Below are 14254 nucleotides of genomic sequence, written 5' to 3'. Positions count from 1 at the left end.
GTAGCAGAACAATACATCTCTCCAAAGAAAGCCCTTCTCAGCCTCTCTCTTCTCTGTCCAAGATCTGACTGAGAGTGGAGTCAGAGAACCAGCCCTGGCCCTTTTGGCTTTTAATGTGTGTGTTGTCTTGGACACCTCATTTTGGTATGCAACTTTTATTGCATCTGTGTGCCTCACAGCACAGAGCACATAGTACTGTGTATTACACATAACTTGGTACTTTATGTAGTAAAGATACAAAAATATAAATGGGAATGATAGACACTGATTTCCAGATAATGATTTCCTCTGAAGATGAAGGGAAAGATGAGGAATGTAAGAAGAGAGGGTTTAGGTCTGCTTGTAACATCTTTCTTCTTCTTAGAAAAGAGTTAAATTAATATGGCAGCAAACTGTTGACATCCGTTTACATTTAGTGGAGGATACAGAGCTACCTTTTATATTACTTTCTCAAATTAGACATTTTTTCTATGTGTTTGAAATGTTTTATCATTTAAAAATAAAGGAAAAATAAATTTAGATTACAGCAATTTTTCTGCTTTAGGCTTCCCTGTCTCTCTATTCTTAAAGACAGAGAAAAGAGAAGCCATCTGATAGAAACTATCCCAACTCCCCACCCTCAGATATATGTACACCCATCCTTTCCTTCTTCCCTCTAGGTACAATAGAGTTGCTGTCTCTTCATCTCTACTCAGTACCCCATCCCTTCTAACCTTCTCAGGAAACTTGTGCTCCTAATCTGTCAACATCTTATTCTCTTCAGCCTCTCTCTTTTTACTAACGCCTTGTCCACATTTAAATATGTACTAGTTTCTCTTCACTTTTAAAAAACCTCTGCCTTAAGCCCAGCTCGTGCTCTATGTCTTTCCTCTTCTTCAGAGTCAGACTTGTCTTAAGAAATGCTTACTCTGTTGTCTTTACTTTCATACCTCCTACTCTTAAACCTACTCCAGTCTGGCTTCTTTCCCATGAAGTCGCTCTTGTCAAGATTAACAGGGCTTCTGTGTCACTAAATCCAATGGATACCTTTCAGTTTCAGCTTTGTCACCTGTCAGCAGCATTTGGCACCACTGACCTCTTGCAATCCTCTTTCCTGATTTCCACCTTACAACATTCTTCCGGTTTTCTTCCAACCTGTCTGCTCCTCCATGCTCTCTTGTATCACTTCCTTTTTTTCAACCAGCTGTTAAATAGTGAAGATTGCCAGGGCTCAGTCCTAAACCCTTTTATCCCTTTGAATTTTTTTCTGGAAGTAACAGCAGTTACTTCTGTGGTTTCTGTTACTTCCTCTGTATCTCCTCTGAGCTCTCCCTGTGAGTGCCCCCACCCCCAACCTCTACCTTTAGCTCTGACCTATATTTCCAGCTGCCTCTTAAATATCACCTGCATGACTTACAGATACTTTAGTCTCAGTAGGTGCAAAACTGAACTCATTCATTTATCCTTTCCCTAATTTTTTTGTCCTCACTATTCCCTGTTTTAGGAAATGGCGCCATGTTCCATCCCATTGCTCAAGCCAGAAACCTGGGAGTGCTTGATTTCTCCTTCACCATCACCCCATGTCCATTAAACCATAAAATCCTGTTAATTCTATCTCCTAATTATCTTTCAAACCTTCCTTGTTTCCTGTCATTTCTCACTGCCAAAGCTTTAGTGCAATAAATCCTAACTGGCTTTTCTTTTTCAACTCTGTGAGAGCTAGACATTTGAGATTTAGTTATTTTTAGCCTAATAGTATCTCAGTACTTGTTGAGCCAGTATAAGTTCTTATTGAAGTATAATTTACATACAGTAATTTACATACAGTGAAATGCTCAGATATAAAGTTGTACAATTTGATCAGCTTTGACAAATGTATTACCTCATGTAATCCTTACCCCTTTTAAGATACAGAACATTTCCATCTCCCTAGAAATTTCTCTAGTGACCCTTCCCACTCAGTCACCCATCAGTGCCACTGATATAATTTTAAAAATATATTTTTAATGTATTTTTTAAAAAAAACACACAAAATGATGTTCAAAACGGTAAAGGTAAATTGTTGTGAGTTTTGATGTGGAACTATTCTAAAACATAGAGCTGTGGCATCTGGTGTTTAACTTTAGCTAACCTGTTTTGTAAGCTATAAACTTTTTACTATTAAGTTCAGTATAAATGGGTATGAAAATATTTGCTGATTTTTAAGCTACCCATTAAGTATGATAGAAATATTTTAGACTAACCTTTTTTAGTTAACTTATAACTTCAACACTATTCTAATTCTAATGGATAGATAAATAGACAGACAGATAGCTACATATAACACAAACATATACCCTATTCTCTGGGAATTCTTAGAGCTGAGGAGATGAAGGAAATGAGTCCAGAAAAAATGTAAATATATCAATATCTATTGAGAACATTTTATACATACATGTACATAAAACTTATGTACATTTTATACATACATGTACCTTAAAACTCTTAGCGGTTAAAAATATAGATTGGACATTTTAAGTTATTTTTCATTAACTTGAATATTAGACATTTAAAGGACCTAGTTGAACTCAGAAGCTGACCTCTTTTGTTAATCACAGGATAGGTATAGTAGAGGCAGCCAGAATGTGAGCTTGCTTATACTGGCCCCTCGCTGGGTGGTGCAGTTCTAATTCAGAGGGATCATTGTTAAAGATGAGAGGTTAGGCTCCTCCATAAAGGAAACTCCGCTCGTTTTTCTTTACAGCTGGGCTGGTTTGGGGGCCATTAGATTCTGGATAGAGACCCATGGTATAGTGAAAAGAGCAAGTGGGCTAGACTTGACAGTTACTTTGGAGAAAAGAACAGTACCAGGTCCCCAAGTGCTGTGTCTTTTTTCACTGATCTCTGCACTTTTTTCGTTGTGCATCTCTAGTCGGAAAATTTTTGGAGTATATACCCCTGATATGTGTCACAGTATTAATATTAAATACATTTTATACTTCCATGAATAGTAATTTCTAAGTATACTTTCTTTTTGTCTGTGGTTTTGCTTAATTTTTATAACATCTGCATTTTATAAATGAAGGTAATAAAGCTCAGGGAAGTTTTAACAACTTGTCCAAGGTCACAGAACTTACTAACTGGTTTGTATCTGACAAATCTCAAACCATTTGAGGCGTCAGTTATAAAGTTACAGATTCCAGCTGTGATCTGCAAGGCCTCTCCTAGCTCTGAACAACTTGTGCTTCTGTGATGTTGCTAATACCTATCTAAGATATAATTGCAGATTTAATATTTCTTAGCAAATAATGTGTTTCTATGATCCATATAGTAATAACTAGAACTTTTAGGAATTGGCAGCAGAAGAAAAACTAAATATTTAAAATAGTGTCATGTTACCTTGGTCTTTGGTATAGTCATGCTCCGCTTAATGATGGGGATATGTTCTGAGAAATGCATCATTAGGCGATTTTGTCATTGTGCGAACATCATAGAGTACACTTACACAAACCTAGATGGTATAGCCTGCTACACACCTAAGCTATATGGTATAGCCCATTGCTCTTAGGCTACAAGCCTATACAACATGTTACTGTACAAAACATATGAGGTTAAATCAAGCAGTCAAAAGACACAGTAAACATGGGATGTATGAGGCTGCTGCTGACATAACACATCACACTATTTTACAGCAAACTTTTTTTTCTGTAAGAGTACACTCCAAGTAATGATAAAAAGTATAGTATAGTAAATATACCAGTAACATATTCACTTATCATCATTATCATATATTATGTACTGGACACAATTGCATATGCTGTATATACTTTTATATGACTGGCCGTGCAGTAGCTTTGTCTACACCAGCATCACCTCAAACACATAACATGTTGCATTACGATAGCTATGACGTCATTAAATGATAGGAATTTTCAACTCCATTTCAGTCTTATGGGATCACTTTCGTACATGTAGTCCATGGTTGATCTGAGTGTTGTTATGTGGGAATGACTAATTTTAAAAATCCATTAGTACTTTTTGCTTACAAGTATATGCTGCATACAGTAGTTCTCCCTTTTCTGCAGGGGATACTTTCCAAGACCTCCAGTGGATGCATGAAACTTTGGATAGAACCCAACTCTATATATACTATGTTTTTTCCTATATATTCATATCTATGATAAATTTTGATTATCTCTCTCTTTCTCAGGACTAAACTTAGGCCTGAATCTATGTAACCACCACTTGTAAATCACTTGGCATCACTCATTTCAGGAATCCCTTGCTCAAGTCTTCATATAGGCTCAATGCTTTCTGGAGAAACACGTTGCCATCTATCAGACCACATTTTCTGTTCATATTTTCCACTCACAAATTTAATGCTTTTTCATCTTAACTAAGCACTTATCATACGTCGTGGCCTAAATTTTTGCAGTTTGATTTGAGACAGCACAACTAACACAAATTTCTTCTTTCTTCTTCACAATTGCATAGATTGAAGATTTTTTCTTATTGTCTATCTTAGCAACCTTGACATACAAATTTTTTTTTTATTAAGTCGGGAACTTTCACCTTTTCATTTAAAGGAAGCACTTTATGGCTTCTCTTTGGTGTATTTGAAGAATTGCCAGCATCACTAGTCTTGTGCTTTGGGGTCATTTTTAAGTGAAATACGGGTTACTTTGAATACAAGCACTGCGATACCATGATAGTCGATCTTATAACCAAGACGGCTTCTAAGTGACTGACAGTCGGGAAACATCAACTACAGTGTGGAGTCACTAGACAAGATTCACATCCAAGGTAGGACGGAGTGGGACGTCGCAATATATCATCACACTACTCAGAACGGCATGAAATATAAAACTTATAAATTGCTTATTTCTGCAATTTTTCATTTAATCTTTTCAGACTGAGGTTGTCTGCAATTAACTGAAACAGGAAGGGAAACCACAGATAAGGGGAGACTACTGTATTTAAGAGGTTGGTAGCAACAACTACTTCAAACATAATTTACAAGATATCCATTATCTTAAATACTACAGGTAATTCTATTAGTATATTTTCATGAAGATTTTTAGGTAATTACTTTTCAGCATTTCCCCTTGCCTCAAAGTGAAGCCTATTATTTCCCTAAGTACCCGGGTTGCAGTAAATAGCTGCCAATGTGGTAGATGCCCTTCTCTCCACAATGTCTGCAAAAACATTTTCATTTAGAGACTGTCTCAGTTCAGTGCATTTTCTTTAGAATTCAGTTCCTTTTCTTCTAAATAAGAAATTGCTGTGATCAAAATAACTGAATATAGGTCTCAGTTTTCTATAGGTTTTGTTTTGTTTTAGCTTTCTTTGTAATTTAAAAGAGAAGTGGGAGGATGATTTTAGATTAACACCTGTCTGAGAAATTGCAAAGTAGAGATGGTTTGCGTGATTTGTAATATTTTCAAAATAGGATCTTACCATTCCAAACAGATTTTTTCAACTATCATAAAATAATACTTAATTTAAAAACTGCTGCAGCTATGAACTTTTTACTATCAAACTGGAAAGAGGATAGTTAGATGTTGGTGATGTTTATTTTAATAAGGAATGCTTCTGTAACTTCTCTGTTCTCTGAGAGACTGATATGGGCAATGTAAGGCCAAATTTCTCATTTCTTGGATCCACATAACCTGAAGGCTTATCTTAGATTTCTCTGTGCTTATAATTATTCTAGGTCAGGCCTAAAGTAATCAACCACAACAGCTCTTAAGATCTGAATTTGATGGAGGTTTGATGGATCAAATTTGATGGACCACATTCCCTGACAGCCCTTTCCACAGTACAAAGGCAAAATGTTGTCACACGGAAGTGAACAACTTCCCCCACCCCTTCCTCAGTCAGCCTAATATTTGAATGTACACATCTGCTTTACTCATGTGTCAGAGGCGGGGTTAGGTTTCAATATTTAATTGTCACTGTGTATCTAGAAGTCACACAAACGAGTATAGGGAAAGGAAGCTTCAGAACCTAGCAGCCTCCTGCATTAATCTCACAGAATATTAACTAAAATTAATTTTTTTAAAGTCCCTTTATAATGATCAGGTTTCATCTAAATGATAATCAGTTAGCCTCTGGATACTGTGTTGAAAATTATGTTATATTAATAAGGTGGTACAACCTTATAAGTAACTATTCCAAGTAATTTTTGCCCTAAAATATATTTTAGAATCTGAAATTTAAGGAGACCAGTCTTTTTAATCTTCAAGTTTAGGTAAAACATAGCTAAACTTTATTTTTAGTAAGTAAACTGTTAGTGAATTTAAGTACCAACTAGGATTCCCATATAAAATTTGCATGCGACTATGGTATGTTTTAGTAAATTTTAAACCCAGTATGGTGCCTCTGTCCAACTAAAAGGTGAAAATGGACACCTGATTTGCCCATTCTTGGTGCCAGAGTCTCAACGGAAATAATAATATAATGTGAATCTTATTCAGAAACTTATCTATAACCACATCTGAAGTAGTTCTTTAACTTGAGACTTTGTGTATAGAAGCCAAAAATTGGTTGATAGTTGTTGAGCCCATGATATGGAATGAGACCTATATTCAGTTAACTTTAAACATAAATACAACTACACATACTATTAATGGATTTTAATTGCAATTTCCAGTTCTTCCTAACTAAGAAGGAAGAACCCTTCATCAGAATGACCGAGAAAATTGTCTCTGTTTTAGCTAGAACCTCTACATTGCTTTTCTCATCACCCCTAGACCCTGCTTTGCTGATCCTATTCTGGAGTGGGAGGTAGACTCCAAAGATGACCCCTCAGTGAACCATGCCTCCTGGTATTCATGCCCTTACATACTGCCCCATCCCACATTCAGTCTGATGTGGCCCTGCGTAACCAAAAGAGTGTGGCAGAAATGATGCAGCTTCCACCTTGGTCTCTTACTCCACTTACTCTGGAGTAAGTCAATCATCCTGACTACCCTGACACCATTTTCTAAAGAAGTCTGGTTAGCCTCATGAAACTGTTCCAGCTATTCTAGCTGAGAGATTGGACATGTGAATGAGGAAGCCATCTGCATATCCAAGTCAGTCCTTCATCGCATGACTCCAGCCCTAGTCACAAATGCATGAAAAATGAGATAACTGCCTGGTGGAGCCCAGTCAACCCTCAGAACCATGAAAGACATTATTGTTGTAAGCCACTAAGTTTTGGGGTAGTTTGTTATACAGCAATAGAAAACTGGAACATTTAGCTTTCTTTTTTTGTTGTTAAATTTATCAGAGTGACATTGATTAATAAAATTATATGGGTTTCAAGTGTGAATTCAATAATACATCATCTGTATACTGCATTGTGTGTTCACTACCCAAAGTCAGATCTCTTTCCTTCATCATATATTTGACCCTGTTTACCCTTATTTACCTCTCCCACCCCTTTGCCTCTGGAAACCACTGACCTGTTGTCTGTGTCTATGAGTTTTTGTTTGTCTTGTTTGTTGCTTTCAGTTTTTATCTCATATATAAGAGAAATCATATGGTTCTTGACTTTTTCATCTTATTTTGCTTAGCATGATAATCTCAAGATCCATCCATGTTGTCACAAATGGCATTTCATCTTTTCTTATGGCTGATTAATATTCCATTGTATATATGCACTACATCTTCTTTATCCAATCATCTGTTGAAGGGCACTTTGGATATTTCTGTGTCTTGGCCGCCATGAAAAATGCCGCAATGAACATAGGGGTACGTATATCTTTACAAAGAAATGTTTTCAAAAATTTGGGGTAGATACCCAGAAGAGGGGTTGCTGGGTCATATGGTAGCTCTACTCTTAATTTTTTGAGGAACCTCCTTACTGTTTTTCATAGTGATTGTACCAATTTACATTCCACCAGCAGTATATGAGAGTTCCTTTTTTTCCACATATTCTCTAACACTTATTTCTTGTCTTATTGAAAATAGCCATTCTAACAGGCATGAGGTAGTATCTCATTGTGATTTTGATTTGCATTTCCCTTATAGCTAGTGAAGTTGAGCATATATCTATTAGCTGCATGTATGACTTCTTGGGAGAAGTATCTATTCAGGTTCTTTGCCCATGTTTTAATTTGATTGTTTTTTGTTGTTGTTGATTTGTATAGATTCTTTATATATGTTGGATATTAACCCTCAATTGGAGGCATTGTTTTCACATATCTTCTCCCATTTAGTTGATTGCCTCTTTGTTTTGTTGATGGTTTCTTTTGCTGTGCAGAAGCTTTTCAGTTTGATATAGTTCCATCCATTTATTTTTGCTTTTACTTCTCTTGCCTTTGAAGTCAAATTTATAAAATCCTCTCTAAATCCAAGGTTCATGAGTTTAGTACCTATGTTTTCTTCTATGCAATTTATTGTTTCAGGTCTTATATTTAGGTCTTTGATCCATTTTGAGTTAATTTTGGTGTATGGTAACAGATAGCAGTCTAGTTTCATTTAGCTTTCTTAAGCCTGTCCTTTTGTACTAGAATAAAGAACCTGATGACTGAGTTCTTTTCATTTGCTGTTGCAAATGCTAATGTTCCTTTTATGCAGAGTGCTAATAGAGGCTATACCTCCTTCCCATATGCTCTGTAAAATTTTGGGTGTCTACTTGTTCATTAAATGCCTTCTGTGTGCCCTCTTTTTTAATCCTGGGATGGCTTTTCTTGGCCTTGCAGCTCTCTTATACATATGCTTGGCTTGTGTTCTCTAAAGTAGCAGCAATGCAAAGGTTGTAGATTTCAACTTTTGGCAGGAAAAGTCATTTCTTCATTGGCTAAGAACCAAAGTTGCACATACACCCCTGGGCAATTCTGTGACACTTCCCATGTAATGCCTTAAGCTTCCTCCTGGCACAACTGATTTAAGGCCAAACTATTTAGTCATTCTAAGCACGATATCACATCAGCATGTGGTTGAAGTATATGCCCTCATTGTCTCTCCCAAACTTTATGGGTCCATGATTTCCAAGAACATTAGATGAAATATAGGAGACACCCAGAGTGTCTCACGTGGAGCCAGGCATAGATTGTGGCTTCATATTATGTGTTCTTTTTTTTTTTTTTTGACAGAACTTGAAGAGAAATGTATACATTAAAAAATTTTTATATTGACTATGCATAAAATGAAGTAAATCGTTTAATAAAAAATCGAACAGTAGAATACTCTAGAGCAAAGAAAATGAACAGACTATGGATATATGCATCATTGTGGTTGAATCTCACAATATAATGCTTGAAAGAAATACGCAAGTCACAATAAGATATATGGTGTATGCTTCTATTTCTGTAAAGTTAAAGAGCAGTGAATATCAGACATTTTAGACATACATGATCAGTGGTTAAACTATATTGAAAAGCACATACATGATTATCCTAGAAGTTGGGAGCTTGTTAATTAACTCTTTATTGGAGAGGGGCCCATAGGAGTCAGTGAAGGCTCTAGAAAAATTTTATTTCTTAATCTAAATGGTAGTTACATGGTTATTTGCTTTCTAATTATAATTTAAGTTGTATATTTTAAATAATTCTGTATGAATGATATATTTCACAGTAAAGAAGTTTTTAAAAAGTAATCAGGAAATTTATAGCTCCTAGAGATATATTTTAAAATACATATATAAATGCCTCTTTTCTGATTTAAAAAATATGTATTCATTATAGAAAATCTGTCTAATAGAGAAGAAAAATAGAAATCATCAGTAATCCCACCATTCTTGACAAGCTGGGGAGCGTGTACATTTTTAGAACCTTTCTTTTCATTACTTTTAACTTACATAAACTTAAGATTTTTCCTTGTTTGGAATGACATAGAAGTTCTTTTCATAATGTTTCTTTTATTACCATAGCTTTCTTTTATGTTTGTGAAAATTATCAGTAGGATAAATTTGGTACATTTAGATATTCTTCTTAGGGGTTTTTCGATAGCCTTCCAGCTAGCAGTGAGTAAATTTTTAATGAGGGGATAGGATTCATTCCAAATAAAGTTTATCTACATGTGTTGTGATATAGAGTAAATATTTACCCTATTAAGTGGTTTCTTCGTGTTTCTGTTTTTTACGGCTAGCATAGTTTTCAAAAATATTACTATAACTATCTAGATTTATTTAAAGAAAAGGGTAAAAGTCATATTTGAGGATATGTGTCAATAATTTTAACTCTAGTTTTTTTTTGGCCAGATTACTTCAAAATATACTGTATATGTCAGCTAGGTACAATGTCACTATAACAATAAGAATATATATTATTTGAAGATTATCTCAGAGTAACTGGTAATTTAAAAATTTGAATAAAATGGACAAACATGTCTGTCAGCTTTATCTATGAAATGATGAAATGATTGTATTCAGGTTTCACAATAACCTTACCTATTATGTTTCTTGAGTGTTCAAGTCCACTAAATATGTTAAATAAAATATTTGTGAGTAAAAGTGGAGATATGGTAACTTTTTCTTCCCTACTTCTCAAAATTAAGAACATCCACATAGAGATTATTTAGGAGTAAAGTAAATGGGACTTTGTGCTTTATATGTTTATGAAAGATGTTGAATATAGAATAGATAGTAATAGTCTTAAATGGCTAAATTTTGATGTTGCCTGTTTACGCCTATTTTTGAAACTTATTATAAAATTATTTAGCAAAATCAAAGGTTTCAGATTTCTTTTGAAATATAAAGTATCACAATGAGATCAAATGATATAAAAAAAGAAGAAATGTCACTATTCTTTAGAATGGAAAGGCAGAGAAAGTTTGTTTCATCATTTATATATTTTCTATCCAGTGATTTTTCTTTATTTATCATAAAATATTGCTAATCACTTACTGTAGTCATAAAGAACTTCTGTTATTTCCAGACAGATGTTACATTTTTCTAATTAGTTTATGCCTTAAAGACTAATTTAAAATGAAATTATATTGTCATGTAAATTTGATTCTTTTGACCTCATACTTTTTGTTTTCATTTTATCATGTAATGAAAATACAAGGTTTCTCAACCTTAGCACTATTGACATTTGGGCCAAATAATTCTTTGGTGTTGGGGAGAGGGCTGTTCTGTGCATTGTAGGATGTTTAGCACCCTCTTGGGCCTATACCCACAAGATTCTAATAGCACTCATCAGTTGTGAAACACTCTCCAGATGTTGCCAGGTTTCCCCTTGGGGACAAAATTGACTCCAGTTGAGAATCACTGCTATAGTATATTTACTAAAATTTTTATCATGCTTTTCAGGAGCATAATATAGAATAAAGCAGTGTGCCATTAGTAGCTGGGGACAAACTCAGCAGAACAGAAATGCTGCTAGGCAATATGTTGGATAGTTCTATAGTTCAACAAAAATAAAAAAAGTCAGAAACAATAACTACATTTCTTAATCAAAGACTAGATTGTCTAGGTAATTGGTACAGAACAGACCACTGGAAACATTTCAGTGAGTGCCACACTGGGAAATATAATTAGTTAATAGCTGCAGATGTCATTTATGGCTGTTTTCTTCAGTCATTATTTTTAAATATGAGATAGCAGGATCTGCAGATATTAAAGGACACATGAAGATCCTTCTCCTGTTTTGGGTTACCTCAAAATCACAGTAATTTTCCATGGCATGCTGGAATAAAAATGTGTTTCATTCCTTTTGTCATTATGTCTACAAGAGGTGATATCCAGTGCCCTGCTGGGAACGTCATTAATCTGACTTCTCTCCAAAGTTTTTGGATTCTGTGTCATGACGAGAACTGAGCAGGCAAGCCAGTTCACGGGGTGTTTTTCAGTTTAAACATATGCCAGAGATAATCGAAAATGTAGCTATTTGAGTGATGTAGAAAAGCAAAACAAATTTCAAGTTTATTAAATTATATATGCAGGAGGGAGAAATATACAAAAGTCTCAGCTCCCAACACCTATTAATCTACTGCTCATTTGAAAGCATTTTGTGTTAGTTTTATTGAACACCTGTACAAAAACCTGAGTAAAAATTATTGATGGAGAATCTAAAGGACAGGTGACATCACTAGACTCCTAGAGGTGGGTGTCCGGAAGAAGGTAAGATAGGACCAAAGCCTGAACACTGACTGAGAGCTCTACTTACCAGGTTTGTGTTGGTTTCTTTTACTTGGTGACTTATTCTTGCTGTGGAGCAAGGCAGAAAGAGGAAGAAAAAAAATTGTGTAAGGCCTATCTGATTCTCTTACTAAAAGAATTGAGATTAATTTCGTTTTAAAAACTGTGTCAAAAATATCATATAAAATGTTACTATAAGATTAGATTTCTAAAAGTAAAATCATGCCATGCTACAGTCCTTCAAGTGACATTTCTAGCAGTTTTAAGGGTACTTGTATAGTAGATTTATTGTGTTTGTCTCTAACTGGAGATGTGCTGAAAGTGCCAAGGCAGTACCTGGCAAATAGTAGACAGTCATTAAATAGTTGCTGACTGAATGTGTGGGAAGGATGTATTTTGGTGTGGCAGTGTGTCGTTTTGTACAATAGAAAGATTCTTAAACCAATAGAGCAAAACATATACAACAGAAGGCAGATATGCATCGCCTAGCTTGAACAATTATCAACTCATGGAAAATCTTGCTTTAACTGTATACCACATACTTTTCCCATTCCATGTTATTTTGAAGCAAATTCCAGATATCATATCATTTCATCGATAAATATTTCAGTGTCTTTCTCTAAAAGATTAGGGCTCTTTTTTAAACATTACTACAGACCATTATCATATCTAAAATATTAAAATTATTCTTTAATATCATCAAATATCCTGTCAGTCTTCAAATTTTCAGTTGTCCCATAAATGTCATTCCCCCTCACACATTTTTTCATTTGAATCAGGACTCAAAAAAGATCCATGTATTGTGATTATTTATTTCTTAAATATTTTTTAATCTTTGGTTTTTTTCAGCTTCTCTTTATTTTCCCACTTATAATTTATTTCTTTAAGAAACTGGGTTGTTTTGTTGCAGTTTTTCCCACAGCCTAGAGTTTGCTGATTGCATCCTAATAGTGTCACTTATTTAAATGTCACTTATGTTCCTCTTTCTCCTGCATCAGATTCAGATTCAGTTTTCTTTTTGGCAAGTCCAAAAACAAAGCAGTGGATAAATCATAATGACAGCATTATTGACCTTTTGCTCAGTGCCTTGCATATTGATTTAGCTAACATTTGTTAAGTATTTTCTCTGTGCCTAGCAATGTGCTTATTTCTATAGGTATTATGTCATTTAATCATATTTAAACCTCATAATACTATTACATATCCATTCCTATCTGATGACTAGACCTCTTATTGGGGCCAAGTAATCTTGACTGTCTTTCAAACAAACTCCTTAGTATATACCCTCATTGTCATGTATGCGATTTAATTTGGAATTATCCAAACTTTTACTGGATTAATTTAGACTATATAAAAATATCTTGCATTAAAGACGTTTTCTGATATTTTAATAAGTTAAATAATGACACTCAAAGACCTATCATTTAACTGTGAATTTGTTGTACTTAAGCTTTTTGTACTAGAATTCACCATCTGTCAACTTCATAGACTGATATCTAAACCATAAACAGCTAACAGAATTTAGTATTTCCTGAGTTTCTTTTTCCTTTGCACTCATGGTCTTCTGCAGGTACACTTTTTTGTTTCTTTCATCTCTTTCTGTTTTCTTTGTGTGCTCACACTGCTCACAGTATCCTACTGTTGCCTAGTGTGAGAAATTGGCTCGTGATTGTAAAAGCAAACTAGCCTTTCGTTGTTTGTTTACCTATCTTTAATTTATTCTGCTTCATTCTCTCCGTAGTCCTAAATTCTACTGTTTATAAAACCAGACCATTGGAGCTCCAGACTCAAAAACTACATGTCAGATTATCTTGACCAACTCACATTTTTGAAGATTAAAGTGTTTTATAATGTCAATTTTTGACTCCAAAAAGGACTCCTTATAGTTAACAGGGCTGAAATTTATAGCCAGAGTCTAGTAGCTGTTGTTTACAGACATCTCTAAAGCACACCACTTATCAGGAAAAGCCGCAGAGTGAGCTGCCAGCCTCCTGCACTGTGTTCCTGCTGTGTGAGCACAAACGTTTTAAAAGGAGTTGCTGGAATCATATTTCCACCAATGGGCTAAGACCTGCTCTGTCCAATTGGAGCTGCACAGCTGTACAGCTATATCCTCATTTGCATCTTTATTGACCAATCAGAGCAGCTAGCTCCATAACAACCAATCAAGACGTGAGAGAACAATCAGGGCAGTGTTATTTGGACCAATCAAACTGTGCAAATTTG

At 34.9% G+C, this 14254-nt stretch overlaps 1 protein-coding gene across 3 annotated transcripts in view; it reads left to right on the top strand.

Moving 5' to 3' along the window:
* The window catches only part of DIPK1A (divergent protein kinase domain 1A), a 99822-nt gene that overhangs the window by 61295 nt on the left and 24273 nt on the right, over nt 1–14254 (top strand). The gene's annotated exons all lie outside the window — the stretch shown is intronic.

Source organism: Pteropus medius, unplaced genomic scaffold (assembly GCF_902729225.1).
Source record: "Pteropus medius unplaced genomic scaffold, Ma_sr-lr_union100, whole genome shotgun sequence".
Lineage (NCBI taxonomy): Eukaryota > Metazoa > Chordata > Mammalia > Chiroptera > Pteropodidae > Pteropus > Pteropus medius.
This window is presented reverse-complemented; position numbering and strand designations above follow the sequence as displayed.